The sequence below is a fragment of the Jaculus jaculus genome, chromosome 1 (genome assembly GCF_020740685.1).
Source record: "Jaculus jaculus isolate mJacJac1 chromosome 1, mJacJac1.mat.Y.cur, whole genome shotgun sequence".
Lineage (NCBI taxonomy): Eukaryota > Metazoa > Chordata > Mammalia > Rodentia > Dipodidae > Jaculus > Jaculus jaculus.
Genome location: NC_059102.1, coordinates 255215581 through 255231855, shown reverse-complemented (window position 1 = coordinate 255231855; position 16275 = coordinate 255215581).

Here is a 16275-nt window from a genome sequence, read left to right as displayed (position 1 = left end):
GAGGTATCCATTTATTTTTCTATTTTTAGCAGGTAGGATAGAGTATCAGTGAAGGATCTGGACCCCAAAGGAGAACTGACTTATATGAGGGCCTGGCCCTACTCCACCATTGTACCTGTGTGACCTTAGGAAGATGATGCACCTCCATGCACCTATCTACTTCATTGCCTAAATATAGTACTCACCTTGTACTGGATATATTGTAGCTTCTAGAACACTAAAAATAATTTACATGTTTCAAATTAGGTGACCTGGGGCTAATTGTTAGTATGTTAATTATTATTCATGCTTGAATCTTCACTTTTTAAAATTTCTTTTAATACCCAGTGAAATTTCTTACAGTATTTATTATCTTTGCGGCACATATTTAGAGGATACATACAGTGTAATAACTTACTACATGCATCCATGGTAAGCTGCGCAAATTGGAGTAATGACATGTCCATTTCTTCCTCATTGCTTTGTATTTTATACCCTCCAAATTCCTTTCTTCCAGTTATTCTCAAAACATGCCACAGGCTGTGATATTATTGTAGTCACCTGACTCTGTTCTATAAATTTTCTTGACTGCTTAAAAGTACATAAAACAACAAACTTTGAAAACACATTAACCTTTTTCAAAGTGGGCTTTGAAACCAACTTGATCATGAGGTATTATATTCTTTTGGAAAAAAAAATCAAAGACAGAATTGAGTATCAACATGCTGTACTCACTATTCTCTGTATTGCATGCTGTGAGATCATTTTATGTTTCACTGAATTTTTTTTTTGGCCTCAATTTTGATCTCTTCAGAGTTGGGGCTATAGCTGATTTTCTGTTCTTAGGACAAAATACATATTGGATTCACCAAATTATTAGATATGCATGCAATCATTCCAAGGGTCATTTCTGGTGTAATCAGAAGAGGAACATAGAAGTTGGTTGGGCCCCTTCTCTATTCTTCACTTTATTCTTCAATTAATGTACCCTAATTCACCTGTAGTTTAATGTTATGACACAGATGACTGCTAAAACCTTAAGTCTTGTTGCCATCTGCTATGGCAAAGATATGCCATTTTCTAGCTTAATTAGCACCTTGGTTGTACAAATATACACTCATATAAGATCAGTTTTGATAAGGCATGTGTACTGTGAGCTATTGAAACAAGAGTAGGTGAGGAATGCTTCCCATGGAAAGAAAAGATAAATACAGATGATATCACAGAGGCAAGACACATGTTACACAGTTCTGCTTTTCTTCATCGTCACTCATCTCTAAAGCCATTTCCTTAAGATTACAGTAAGCACTAATTAAATGCCATTAAATATCCTTAGAAATGTGTTGGGCACTGTGGTCTAAACTTATTTTTGTAAAAAAATATAAAAGGCATGTCATGAAAATAATAATATGATGACCTTTTAATGGAAGAGAAACAGAGAGAAGAGAGGAAGGAGTGAGAGGAGAGGAAAGAGAGAGAGGGAGAGAGAGAGAGAGAGAGGGAGAGAGAGAGAGAGAGAGAGGGAGAGAGAGAGAGAGAGAGAGAGAGAGAGAGAGAGAGAGAGAGAGAGAGAGAGAGAGAGAGAGAGAGAGAAAGAGACTTTCTTTGGAGCATGCAGCCAGCAGTGAGCAGAATACAAAACCACTTCCAGGCAGTCCGACTGCAGTACTTGACATCCCAAATGATACTGCAGGGCCCCCATGTCCTAATGATAATGTTACATCTTCCTTCTGTAGTAATCATAAATAAACTGGATGCTCATGGCCTGGAGAGTTATAACTGTTTTCAATTATTATTTGTCTATATTTTCTAATATGTAAAAACAAAATAGAATGATATGGCTCATCCGGGTTTCATAACTGACTCTTAATTAAGTTATTTTAACTTTGACCAGTGATGTGATGCTGTATGCAATACTTAGGGTCTCTCCAGAAGAATCAGAGTGAGTTTTCCCAAGAAGAGAAGGTCTATAGAGAAGATAACTTGATAATAGTAGACCTCTCATGTCCCTATCATTGTCTACTTAAGTTCAACTAGAGCTATAAAATCAATGAATTCTTTCTTCTTCACTTTTGTCCTTTACTGATAAATGATTTCTAAAGTGGAATTAACATTCAAAAAATAACTTGACCAATATCCCTTAAATTGTTGATTTTTTTTTTTTTTTAATGTAGGGTCTCACTCTAGCCCAGGCTGGAATTTACTATGTAGTGTCAGGGTGGCCTTGAACTCATGGTGATCCTCCTACCTCTGCCTCCCAAATGCTGGGATTAAAGGCATGCACCACCACGTCCTGCTCTCAATTGTTGATGTTGAGTGGCTATAGGTATATCTGTTTTGCCTGAACATGTTGATATAAATATAAGTGAGAGGGAAACTTTTCAATAGTAAGAAGTTTTATGTAGTGCTAGAAACAGTTGCCTTGTATCTTTATTTCTTACTGCATTGTTATAGCACAACCTACTCCACAGCTGCCATTTCCAAAAGCAAAGCGTGCATGTTATTCACAAAGCCCAGCCTGAAGTGAGTCTTTTTTATTCCATGATCCAGTAATGCTAGAGAAATGGGGCTGTTTTGTGAGAAATGAAAAAAAAAATCACTTATAAAGATTTATTTTTATCTATTAGAGGTAGAGGGAGAGAGAAATAGAGAGAGAGAGAGAGAATGGGCATGGCCAGGGCTCTAGCCACTGCAAAAACAAAACAAAACAAAACAAAACGAAACAAAACAAAACACCAGATGCATGGGCCACCTTGTGCATCTGGCTTACATGGGACCTGGAAAATCAAATCTGGATCCTTAGGCTTAGCAGGCATGTGCATAAACTGCTAGGTCATCTCTCCAGCCCCCCCACCACCCAAATCATTTTTGAGATTTAAAGTGTTTTATATACTTTTCTTCTGTATAGCTAAAGATTGAATGCAGCTGTTTATTAAACTAATCAGTTAAAAATAATTAGTATACTACATATTTGCCACAGATTCAAATTAAGAGATGTCAAACTGTACAAAATTTCTATAAATTACATGGCTTTGGAAGTTAAATGGTTTTGTGTTTACATATTATCTTAGTAAATTCAGGCTATTGTGACAAAATACCACAGACTGGATGTCTTACAAACAGAAGAAGACTGAGATGTTTCCATCAGAACACTGGTGAATTTGACTTCAGATTGCTTTCCAAGATTTCTATTCATCTCAGTTGCCTTATGGGTTAGGATTATAATATATGAATTTAACTATTTATTTATTGTTCTGTTGGCATTTTTCTCTTTGTAGTGCAGGGGATTGAACCAGTCCCTCGTGCATGCTAGGCAAGCACTCTACAACTGAAATACAGTCCCAACCGTGTTTTGTATGTATGTGCATGTGTGTTTATATATGAAGATTTTTTGTGAGGTAGAGTCTTACTCTAACCCAGGCTGACCTGGAATTCACTATGTAGCCTCAGGTTGTCCTCAAACTTGTAGTGATCTTCCTACCTCTGCCTCCCAAGTGCTGGGATTAAAGGCATGTGCCACCACACCTGGCTTTGGGCATGCAGATTTTGATAGTGTCTAACTAATTTACTCAGACTAGCCCTAAATAGCTCACTCTATAGAGCAGTCAGGCCTTAAATTCACGATTCTCCTATCTCAGCCTCCTAAGAGATGTTATTGTAGATTTATACTACCATACCTGGCATATACATGTGAATTTTGGCAGAAGATTCATATTTAAGCTTCCACAACATTCTCTGTTTGTAAGAGCATGTATTTTTATGATCAGAACATAGTCAAAGTTGTAAGCGTAAAACAATGACACAATACCACACACACACACACACACACACACACACACACACATGTGCGTGGGGGCTTTATAATGATCTTGTAGGTACAGAAGACATTCAACTGAGTGGAATGCCAAGAGCATCTCTTTCCCTATCACAATTAATTGAAACAACATTATTTATCATTATACATGTTCTATACATGCATAATTAGAAATATTGGTAAAAGCTCTTATATCAAGAACTGGCCAAATTTAATGAATGGGAAATCTGAAATGATAAAGACTTTTATAACTTAAAAATATGTTTTTATATTTATTAATAATCTCTTATTATCTATATGGCTACATGAATTAAAGAATTTATAGGCTGTGCCATTTTATTGTATTAACTTAATAGCAAATATTATCCAGATTTAAAGCTCAGATCCTAACAGCCTTCCAATTATAAACATTACTATTACTTGTGCCAGAGAAATGCTTGATATTAGATATTATCTTAGCATAAAAAAGGTGCTGTAAGTGATGAAAGAGCCTATATTTGAAAAGAAAATGCTGTCCAGATTAATAAAATTATGTGAGAGCCACTTTAGTCTCCTTAGAAGGATATTAAAAAGAAAATATATATTATTAACTGATTTAGAAACTTGCTAAAATGGAACTTAAATGGTAATTGCTCTTTTAAAATGTTTGAAGAGCTCCAGAAATATAAAGTAAGGGCAGGCACTTCTAGTGTGGACATACCTCAGAGGCATAAGGTTACTAGCAAAAGGTCCTTTTCGCTGTCTCTATTTTTTGTCATGGTAGGTTCCACATACAGGCATTATAAACCTCAGATGATTATCTAGTCATTGGCTCGGCTGGCTCTTATACTTTCTTCTACAGAGTAGGTGCTGAAGTGCTGAAGGAAAGACAGTCAAACAGTAACCACTGATACAATTTCCTAGAGCAGGAATTTTACTTACAGATTTGAGAGAAAGCTAATGTGTTTTTTTTTTTTAATATTTAAACTAACATGGCTGTATTATGAGTAGTATATAAAATTTATATCTGTTTTTTTAATACAAATCCAGAGACTTAAAAGAAATTTTCCTCTAGTCAGTTGAGAGTCTCTAGAGGGTCTCATGGACTCCCTTTGCTGTTGGAATAAGTCAGAGAAAAAGTTTATGAAGCCCTGCATACCAACTCTTTGATAGTTTTCATTAAATAATAATGAATTTCTGTCACGATGGCATATTCTGTCGACACTTGCTTATCCTTCTGTTCTTAGGGCCAGGCTTAGTCCAAATTTTGGTTGGAAGAATTTTCTATGTGGAGAGTTCATTTTATTTTCAATTCCTGCCTCTCCCTGTTCCTTGACTTTAGCATTCTTGTTCTACTTATTCCTATACTTACTTTTCCCATTTCTTTCTCCCTTTCTGTCAGTACTTCAAATGGTTAGTGGCCATCTCATCTCTCAGGTGTTGTGTTAAGTGTTGAAGTTACAAACCTGGAATACATAAGCTAGGAGTTTAAAGAACCCTAACTTGAGTTACAAGATAAAGTTGGAACATATGAGTTGCCACTGTCAGCTACAGGAAAGAATCATCTATAGATATTTATACATAATTTTGTCATTAGTAGCTTCCCCCAGTGGAAACATATATACAAATCTCAATGAATATTTATGGCTACATAAATCAAGGACTGCACAAGTGAATGTAATATGGTAATAGCAAGGGAACATTATTATAAGTATTCATTTGATACTGTTATTTGAGATTTGACCTTACTGATAAGTAAACAGGAAAAATTAAAGTTAAAACACAGATGCCATTCTCTCACTCCCAGAGAATATGAATAACATTGAACCTATATATTTTTCTTGAACAGAGACCAAACATATCCTTCAGAAGTAAGGAAATAGCACCTCATGGTTGCAGAAAAACATACTTTAAAACAATAAGATATGCAATGACAGGGCTGGAGAGATGGCTTAGCAGTTAAGCGCTTGCCTGTGAAGCCTAAGGACCCCGGTTCGAGGCTCGGTTCCCCAGGTCCCACGTTAGCCAGATGCACAAGGGGGCGCACGTGTCTGGAGTTCGTTTGCAGAGCCTGGAAGCCCTGGCGCGCCCATTCATTCTCTCTCCCTCTATCTGTCTTTCTCTGTGTCTGTTGCTCTCAAATAAATAAATAAATAAATAAATATTTTAAAAAAAAAGATATGCAATGACATAATTTGTTCAGTAAGTGATTGACTTTATTTCAGTGCATCCATGCAAAGGATGAGAGTATAAGAGTAAAGATAACTTGGTTGATAGGAATAGAAAAACTTTGACAAGCAAAAAGATCATCTTTTACAATATATAATCCTCATTTGTATTCTTCTCAAATTTATTATTTAAATATTTTATTTTTATTTATTTGACAGAGAAAGAGGGAGGGAGGGAGGGGGGAGAGAAGGAGAGAAATAGAGAGATAGAGAGAAAGGGCCCACCAGGGCCTCCAGCCATTGCAAATGAACTCCAGATGCATGAGCCCCCCTGTGCACCTGGCTAATGAGGGTCATCAGGATTTGAACCTGGGTCCTTTGGCTTTGTAGGCAAATGCCTTAATCACTAAGCCATCCCTCCAGCCCCTCAAATGTCTTATCCATGGCACTCATTTAGCTCCTCCCAACATGGTTTCACGGGGCTACTAAAGACCTAGTTACTACTTTCAATACTTTTTTCCTGAGAGTAGCTAAATCAGAAAACTCAGACTGAATTCTGAAGAAGTCCTGAAGATTTCTATATAGTAGGAATGCGGGGCATATTTTTTTTTAATAGAGTGGTAGATGACTTCAATGATTATGTATTATGCTTAAAGGGCTGAAATCCATCTGCTTGTTTCTATCAAGAATGTTGACAGAGGGTTTTTAGATCTTCATTTTTCTAAAGAGATAGGATACCCTTGACCAGATATAAGACATTTCAAGTACAGGTGTTGTTCATTGTATTAATTTCCGGTTGCTAACTGGGTAAATTGTAACAGGTAAAACTTAATACTTTGCCTTCTATAGGTCATGGATCCAACAAAGACCTAACTGGTACAAAGTGAAGCTGTCAATAGGACTGCATCTTCTTACATTCTGGGGTCCCTAGGGGAGACTGTTTGCTTTCTGTGCTGCTCAACTTCCTTGGCTCACAGCCCTCTTCCACCATCGTCAAAGTTAGCAGCAATGGATGGTCTCTAAAGTTTTTATCTATTCTAAAATAACCTCAGTACCAGAGCTAGGAATTGTCTTCATATTTCAAGGACTCCTCTGAGAAGATTGGGTTTATGTGACTAGTCCAGGGTACTCTCCCCAATTCACGTCCTTAAACTAAACTACACTTGAAGTTGGTTTGCAATAGTGACCACATTCTCAAGTCACTGACATTAAAAAGGAACTGATCTACCACAAAATTTCAGGTGGGGCTGGGGAGGTGGAGCGTGGGATAGAGCTAGAGGACCAAGTTCCATCCCCAGAGCCCATAAAGAAAGCTGGAAGCTGCGATGTGATTCCTAAATCCCAGCATGCTTACGCTGGTGGAGAAATTAAAGGTGGAGTCAGGAGAATACCTCCTGAGTTTGTGGAAGTCTGGTGCTGAGCAGCAGAGTAAAAATCGAAAGCGAGAAATCCCACAGCTAAGGTGGGCAGGCGAGGACTAAGCAAAAAGTTGTCTTTTGCCCTCCATGCCTCCATCATGGTGCATGTACATAGATAGGAAACAGTCTTAACTGTTCAGCTCTCTCTTTACTCCAGGCAATAGTAGTGTCAGCAGGTTGGTTGAGTTAGCTTCAGTTGGTGAAATTCTCCCTCACAGAAACTCAGAGAGAAACTCTGCAGGACTAAGGAGTCAGGCTGACATATGCTTTAGAGGTATGAAACTTTCCCAGTCCGAATTCAAACTATAAGAAATAGGCGGGTTTTTTTTTTTTTTTTTCCCCATTTCATTGCTCTTTTCTCAAGGGAGCACAATGCTTCAAAAGGGATTTCCCTGGGCCAGTGATTTCTAAGTGGGATGGAGATGATCTATTGAAATTCAACCTCTAAACTGCTGTGGAACCCTTTCCAAAAGCCTGACTTCTGTTTTAGCCATTGAACCACACCAGTGATCTTGGTGGAGCTTCACCAACTGAGGTCAGTTAGAAAGAAGTCACCAATGGACTGTATGGTAACCAGGCCATGGATCTATGGTGGGACCTCCATTCCAGCAAATTTGAGTTCCACAAATCTTCCACACTTCAGTCCCTGCACCATTCTGGTGCTTTGCTTGAGTATTCCCTAGTCATAGAGACAAAAGCAGGTAAGCAGGTCTGCAAGTATTCATAGCGTGGTACTTCTGATGCTTCCCAAATCCAGAGGCCAAGTGGAGCATATGTAGGTATGTCAGTCCTTTCTTAAAGGCTTTTCCAGGCCGGAAAGCACGTCAGGTCAATTAATATTTGTGTATGGGAACATCTGACAGTACCTGGATCTGATTGTCAAAGTGACCAAGCTTTGGAACAACACATAAGCCTTCCATAACGACTGTGTTCGTGCATATTTCTGAAGAATTACCTGTGGTGCTACCCATCATAAGTAGCTAAAATATGAGCCCTAAGACCACAGCCATCTCAGAGCCTAAAATGTTGCCCTCTCAAATAAAGGTTCCAAAATGCAGTGTTAAGCATCCGAGGTATTAGCCTGAACCCTGATGTATCATGGGTGATCACAGAGAACAGCTAGCCGCTCTCACCAACTGCAGAGTCTCAACATAAGCAGTAGCCAATCTAAACTAGAGAGCTCAAGAGCTTCACATGTGTGTGCACAATTGCTGTCAGCTGGTCTACCCAAATCTACTGAAGTTCAATTACTATAAAGGAAAACAATCAAAAAGTAGAAGAGAGAAAGAGAGAGGCACCTGTTTTCATAAGTGCACAGACATGTATAAGGACATAAAACTGCAAATAATCTGCAAAACAGGACAGTATCCAAAGAAACTAGCATTTCTGCAGAAATGGATCCCAAAATGATAGAAATCTATGAAATGACTGACAAACAATGAGGAATACTCTTCTTCAAAAGTTTCTAGGCCAGGTGTAGTATCACATACCTGCAGTCTCAGCACTCTGGAGTTGGAGGGAGGAGTGTCAGTTCAGTCAGCATTATTAACATACTGAGTTTGAAGCCAAATCAGATTATAACAGTCCTCATGTCAGAAAACTAAAAACAAACACCAAACAACCAAAGACAGAAATAAACTTACATTTTAGGGAACGATAAGAAAATATAGGATGTCCAGGGAATAAAAATTAGAAACAATTCATAAGCACAGTATGAAGTTGGGAAGAGAAGAGAAACAAAAAAAAAAAAAATTCCTACAAACAGTGTAGAGAGTGAGCTGAGAATTCAGTTGACAGCTTTTACAGCAGTTCTGATCAAGTAAAAGTATCTATAAATTTGAAGATAAACTGTATTCAATTAATCAACTAGAAAAAAAATGAAGACCTCCAGAAAACATACTCCAAACTAAAACTGGCACTATCATAGGCTGAAATAAACCCCACTTCTCAGAGTGTATCTAAAATTATTGAACTCAACATGTACAAAAGACGACATGTATATTCATTGTAGCATTGTTATAGAAAAAAAGGTAGGTATGACGTCAACCTCAGTGCCTCAGTGTGTGTGTGTGCACGTATGTATGGACAGAGAGAGACAGAGAGGATGATGAAATTATATTCAAAGTTAAGAAAAGAAATTCTGCTATTTTGCGATAATATGGCAAATATGGAGGACATCATTCTAAGTAAAATAAACCAGATATAGGAAGGTAAGAGACACATGATTTCAATTATATGTAGGATTTAAAAATGTTAAAATTATCAGAGAAAGAATGATGACTACCAGAGGTTAGTTAGTAGATGTAGGAGTGAGAACATGGGGGATTATTTTGTTAAGACTACAATATTTTAGTTAAAAGAAAGAACTATGTTTTGAGATTCTATTGCACAGCAGGTGGATTATATTGAATAATAATATATACTCAAAATAACTAAGAGTATATTTGAAGCTTCTCACCACAAAAAAGTGATGGATATGCCAATTACTTTTATTTAATCAATTTACATTATACAGATAGATATATCAAATTATCACAGTATGTCTAATAAATGTACACAATTTATAAAATAATTAAAATAATATAAATAAATCACCAAATATATGTCACAAATTCATTATATTTAGTGAAAATGAATGCCCAAAGTAAGCCACAGAAGAAAAATAAGTTTAAGTTTAATACTTTCTTTTAAAATGTAAATTCAATTGTTACATTTGCTTTATCTGAAAGGCAATGTTATAACTAGGAATTGTTTGTTTTACATGAATATTCTGGTATTTGTAGTGTGATTTGAACATCTTACTTAAAACCCTGAGCCTTGTTTTCCTCATTTGAAAAAAAATGCAATTTTTTTTAAAGTACAAATTTTATATGGACACATCATGTGCTGGTACACTCTTTCCCCTCCTTACTGCCCCCATTCCACTGAGGGCCCTCATTGGTGGGTGTGATGGTTAAGGTGCTGTCCATTTGATCTGTTTAGTAATCCACATAAATCTCTTTGGGATGGGTCTCTGAGGATGCTTCCTAGAAGTATTAACTGAAAGAGGAACACCTTCTCCTGTAGTAGCCCTTCCTTCAGAGGAGGCAACACTTCTTAGATCTTTATATAAGGAAGCTCTGCGGGAAAAGAGCCTCTTCCTTTTCCTTGGCTGCCAGAGTTGCTTGCTGCCTTCCAGCGTGGACTGAAGACCCTCATGGAATAAAAACCAGAGGCTCCTCAGGAAGTCTACAGGCCTTCAGTGCTGGATTGAGACTGCTGAGTCATCTAGCTATGTGTATTGAGCAGCTACCGGCTTCCTTGATTCTTGGGTCTGCAACTGCTGTTTAGACTGCCATAAGCAAATCCAATACATTCCCGCTTTAACACAATTAATTCTAGCAGTGCTGTTCCTCTAGAAAACACAGATCTTGGTACCAGAGGAGTGGAATTACTGCTAGAAACATGACTGTGTGGCTTTGGCCTTTTGGAACTTTTTCAAGAGGAATATGGAAGGATTTGAAAGCTTGGCCTAAGAGATGACATGCAGTGCTATAAGTACAGGTTGATGGACTATTCTGGTCAGAGTTGAAAGACCTGAATGCAGTAAGAACTATGGACTGGGAGGATTGGCTTATGAGGGCAAGACAGAGTTTTGCCTGGAATTGGCTCAAAGCAGTTTGTATCAGAAGCTTGCTATTATGCCAATGTTCTGAGAAGTTGTACAGGATTGCATTGCATAGAAATGGACTGGTGTGAGCAGAGGGATATGGCACCGAAAGAAAAATCTTTGGCTTGAAACTTCTGCCTGTTGAGCTTCAATTATATGAGATTATAACCTTTAAGATTGGGCCAGCTGACTTGCACTGGGGCAACAGGAAGAATGTAGACTCTTTGAAAGGGCCTGAATGCTCAAGATGTGCCCTGTTCCTCAAAGTCTGCTTTATTCCCCCCTGGATTAACAAATTGGCACCCTACCTGGTATTATGGAATATAACAGATGCAAAAAAGAGAGGGTCATTGAGTTGCAACATGGTCTTGTGTTTTGGAAATGGCCATGGGCAATGTGAAGCAGGTTTGCTGGATGCCTGCATGGACACCCAATGGAGCCATGAGGATGAACTGTGGCTTGCAGTAGAGACTCATTAGAGATGCTGGGACTACAAGCTAGCTGCTAAGGAAAGCTGTCAGCCCTGGATGAAGTTTTCTAGATCTGTGAGTAGCCTTGCTGAAGGTGTGGAATTGGAACGCCAGAAACTTATTGCTGTTTAGAATTATTGGACTTGGAGATTTGTCACTGACTAGAGTTGTTGGACACAATTTTTATCTTTGTAAGATACCTTCACATTAATTTTTGTCATGGCCAATCCCAGTTTACATTTCTGCCCCTCACTACCTGTCCAACAGTGAATAAGTTCCTTCTCTCCACAAGTTCACTAGCATTTGGTGTCATTAGTTTTCTTGGTGAGACCCATTCTGAATGGGGTGAGAGTAAATCTCAAATTGGTTTTAATATGTATTTTCATGATGATTAAGGTTGTTGAATACTTTTTAAAAAATGTATTTTGGATATTTGTGATTCTTTTGAGAATTGTCTGTTCATTTCATTTGCCAATGTATAGATTGGAAGCTTTTTATTTATTTATCTTTGCTCGTCAGTTTTTGAAATTCTTTACCTATTCTAGATATCAACCTCCTCTCAGAGGGAAAGCTGACAACAGTATTCTTCAATTATTTCAGCTTCTGTTCACTCTTTTGATATTTTCCTTAGCTGTGAGGAAACTTAAATTTCATGTAGTCACATTTGTTGTTTCTGGGTACCATGTGTTACATGTATAAAATGGATCGTTACTCATTTGTAAAGAAAACAGTTATGAAGTTTGCAGGAGAAAAAATAGAACCAACTCAAAAATCACACTAAGTGAGGTAAAATTAGCCTGAAAGACAAAAAAAAAAAAAAAATGCATGTTCTATCATGTGTGGATTCTAACTATTAATGATTTTATATATATAAATAAGGAGGTGTGAGACTTTGATAGACTATGGATCAAGGAGGCCATGAAGGCAGAACAAAAGGTCATGAGGAGAGGGAGGGAAGGACAAAAGGAAGCAAGTACCATGAAAGCAGAGATGATGTTTAGTTTAGTACACACCAGTGCAGCGGTGGCACACAGTTCCATATCTGACACTAGGAACCAGGTCAGAACCCTATAGAAACAAAGACTATGCTCTCTAATGTCAAGCTCCCACTGGCCTTTGGCTAAAAGAGGAACTCCACCCATCAAAATCTCCCTACATTAATAACACGTATTCAGTGTAATCTATGATGGCTTCCCTCTGCATTGGAGAATCTGTTTTTCTTTTTCAGAGGGTAGCAAGACCCAGGGAGATAAACCTTCCTTCACATTACTGCCAAGGCCCAGGTAAAAGCACAGAGTAACCGGGGAGATGAGCAAAAGTGCTATTTCCATGGTGAGCCTGACAATCAGTGCCAGTGTGAAGGAGTCAGATGCTGAAGATTCTCAGCACATACCAAAGCAGAAATCTAGAAGCTCCTATGAACTCATCGCTGGAGTAGACTTAAAGCACACCCACCAAGACTCAGACATTTTGTGGTAGGGGGGCAGAAAGACTGTAAGAACTATAGATTCAGATGCCATGCCCAGAGTCATTGCCTTTTCCCAACAACTGATTGCTAACCTACAACTCCATGGGAAAATACCAGCAACTCCACTGAGGAGGGCTCCCAGCAACATACGAGCAGGGTGGACGCAAAAGATGGGACCAAGACATGATGTATCCATATAACAAATGTTACTGGGCTGGAGAGATGGCTTAGCGGTTAAGCGCTTGCCTGTGAAGCCTAAGGACCCCAGTTCGAGGCTCGGTTCCCCAGGTCCCACGTTAGCCAGATGCACAAGGGGGCACACGCGTCTGGAGTTCGTTTGCAGAGGCTGGAAGCCCTGGCGCGCCCATTCTCTCTCTCTCCCTCTATCTGTCTTTCTCTCTGTGTCTGTCGCTCTCAAATAAATAAATAAAAAATTAAAAAAAAAGTTACTAGTAAAAAAAAAAAAAAAAAACCTGTAGTGATGTGTAAGAATAACTAAATTCTCATTCAATGATTCTATTCTAAGTTATTTTTTCTTGTATATACTGAAGTTGGTTCTCTAACTGAATCTCTCACTGGACATTGTAATGACATTTACTTTTTTTGTTTTTTGTTTTGTTTTGTTTTTCAAGGTAGGATCTCACACTAGCCCAGGCTGAACTGGAATTCACTATGGAGTCTCAGGGTGGCCTCGACCTCACCACAATCCTCCTACTTCTGCCTCCCGAGTGCTGGGATTAAAGGTGTACACCACCACACCGGCGACCTTACATTTTTGACATTTACATCTTAAAACTGTTGAGGAACTACTAATTACCAGATATGAAGAAACTTGTCGAACTGGAAAGGAAAATAAAATATGATCTCCTGCTTCAAATGAATGAGTTAGATTTATCTTGTCTTTGAAAATTGATTTACAATATAAAGTACTAAAAAAAAAAAGCAAGATAAGATTGTTTTCCCATTGTTTAAATGCTGCATATAAAGGTTCGACCCTCAGGAGTGGACAGTATTGGAAATACATAAAAACAGAATGTAAAAGGTGTCATTGAGAAAAGCTGAATATTCTAAGATCACTAATATCTCTGAGTAAGTAATGTTTAGTAGGCGCCAAGAAATTTATTTTCCCTAATGACTGAAAACAGTAAGTAAGCATTTGTATCTGGCTGGTGCTTTAAAGTATATGAAGTATGGTAATATCAACTCATCATGCATTTGATGTCTAAAATCTTAACTTTGGCACAACGATAACATATATATGTATATATATTACAAAGGAAAAGAAAATAAGCACATCTGAAAAAAAATGAAGTTTAAAACAGAGATTAGGATATATCCAAGGAAGAAATTAATGAGCACTGGAAGACCAAAAAGGATTTTGCTTTTTGTGTACTACAATAAGTAAATGAACAAAAACTAAAATCATCACAGGGTGAAACCAATGCTATCCTCATTCTAACAGCCACCAATTGTATGTTAGAGATAAGCCCTAGCAAAGAAGCGTGTGAACATCAGAGAAAATGTATGCCTCACAATTGTGTTAGTATATCTGAGTTTATCCTCAGTAAAAATAATAATAGATTTTAATTATTTTAAATATATACGTTAAAATGTTTTGTGACTTTAAGTATGATCATCAATTAATATTTAAGGTTATGTATTAATGAAAATTATTATTGGCTTCTTACAAAGAGGGAATTTGGATCATTACTTGGCTCAGTAACCTGCCCAAGGTTAAATGGTTGTCAAGTAATAGTTCTTTCCTTAAGATTTTTTCCATAATTTTTCAAATAATACTCTCATTAAAAGAAAATACAAATGGATAATCAGATATCAACAAAAAATTTACATTCCTCTTATCAGGTACTTATACATTTTTGGCACTTTTTGTTTTAAATACTTGAAATTCCATAATTTTTTGTTGAGAAAGAAAATTCATCATTGAATAATGGTTTGTTTATGTAATGGGATGTTAGCTGAGCATAAGATGTGATCCCTGCTTCCCTGCCTTTGGTTGCTTTCTATAAAGTATTACCTGCCTCCTTCCTCTGATGCTCTTAATTTAATAAATTCTGTCAATATAGCTGAATTTCTTTCCTCAAACTGGGGTATTTTAGTCTACTTTGAACTTTGAGAAGACTGCTACAGTGCCCCAATCTCCTACCTCAAAATTCCACTTTACAACACTGGAGAGTCTACTGCTATTCCAGATTTTTCGTAGTAGCCATTGCTACTTCTGTAGTTCTGGCCTCAGCTAGCACACCTCTGCTTCCCTTGCATCTGAATCCTGTTGATGAGATATCAATTTCACAAATCCACAGGAGTCAGCAAGTGTTTTCTGGAAAAGGCAAGTTTATTCTAGTGACATCTATGTCAACCATGCTACTTTGTATTTACTATGAAGAGAAACAGGTGTGTAACAATAAAACTTTACTTATAAAGGCTGTGTGGCTACAGAGTTGAACTGTATGTTTGTTGATCCATGAATCTATAAATACAAGGAAAGAGTTCATTTTCTGCTACAACACAAGTAATTTAAATTGCTTTTAGAGGTCCTTGAAAGTGCATTCATGCTGTAGCCTTGAGATCATTGTATAAATATTTCTATCTATGAGAAATCTATAAAGATGGGCATATTTTAGTAAGAGTTTGGGACAATGAGCTTTACTCCATCTCTTGCAATAATCGTTATTCTTTCTTTAAAATCTTAGAGTGTGCTTTTTACTAAAGTAATTGGTTGGATTCTTCTTCCAGCTAAAACTCTTGGCCTCATAGAGAATAGTTAAAAATACTGAGAAAAAGGTAGATACAGGAAGTTAGAAGCAAAGTTTCAGCTCCTTATACTTGGAGAATCAACAAAGACAGGACAATGAAGGGTCACTGGGAGGTGTTGATACCTATGGTTGAAAATGATGTATCACTGTATTCCAGTGATGTTAGTTTGTCTGAATCCTCTCAACTATTTATATTCTCAGACTTAAGAGAAAATGGAGGTATAGATATGCTACCTACTGAGGTAAATGGTAACTTGCTTTTATTTGTTAAAATCTGACCTTTATCAAGATTGACAGGACTGTGTTCACTTTGCTTCAACAACTTCAAATGCCAGGTCTTGTGTTCACTCTCTTGAGTCCTCTTGTGATACACGAAGCTATAATCATCTACTTTCTAAGATATCTTGTTAAAGATCTAACTCTCTTGTAACTAATCCCAGACTTCAGGGACACTTAGGAAATTTTCTATGTAATTTGTAAATGGATAAGTATTGTTTTGCAGTGAAAAGACACAACAACTTAGGTTTTGATGAATTCTCCCTCCTTTAGAGTTTAA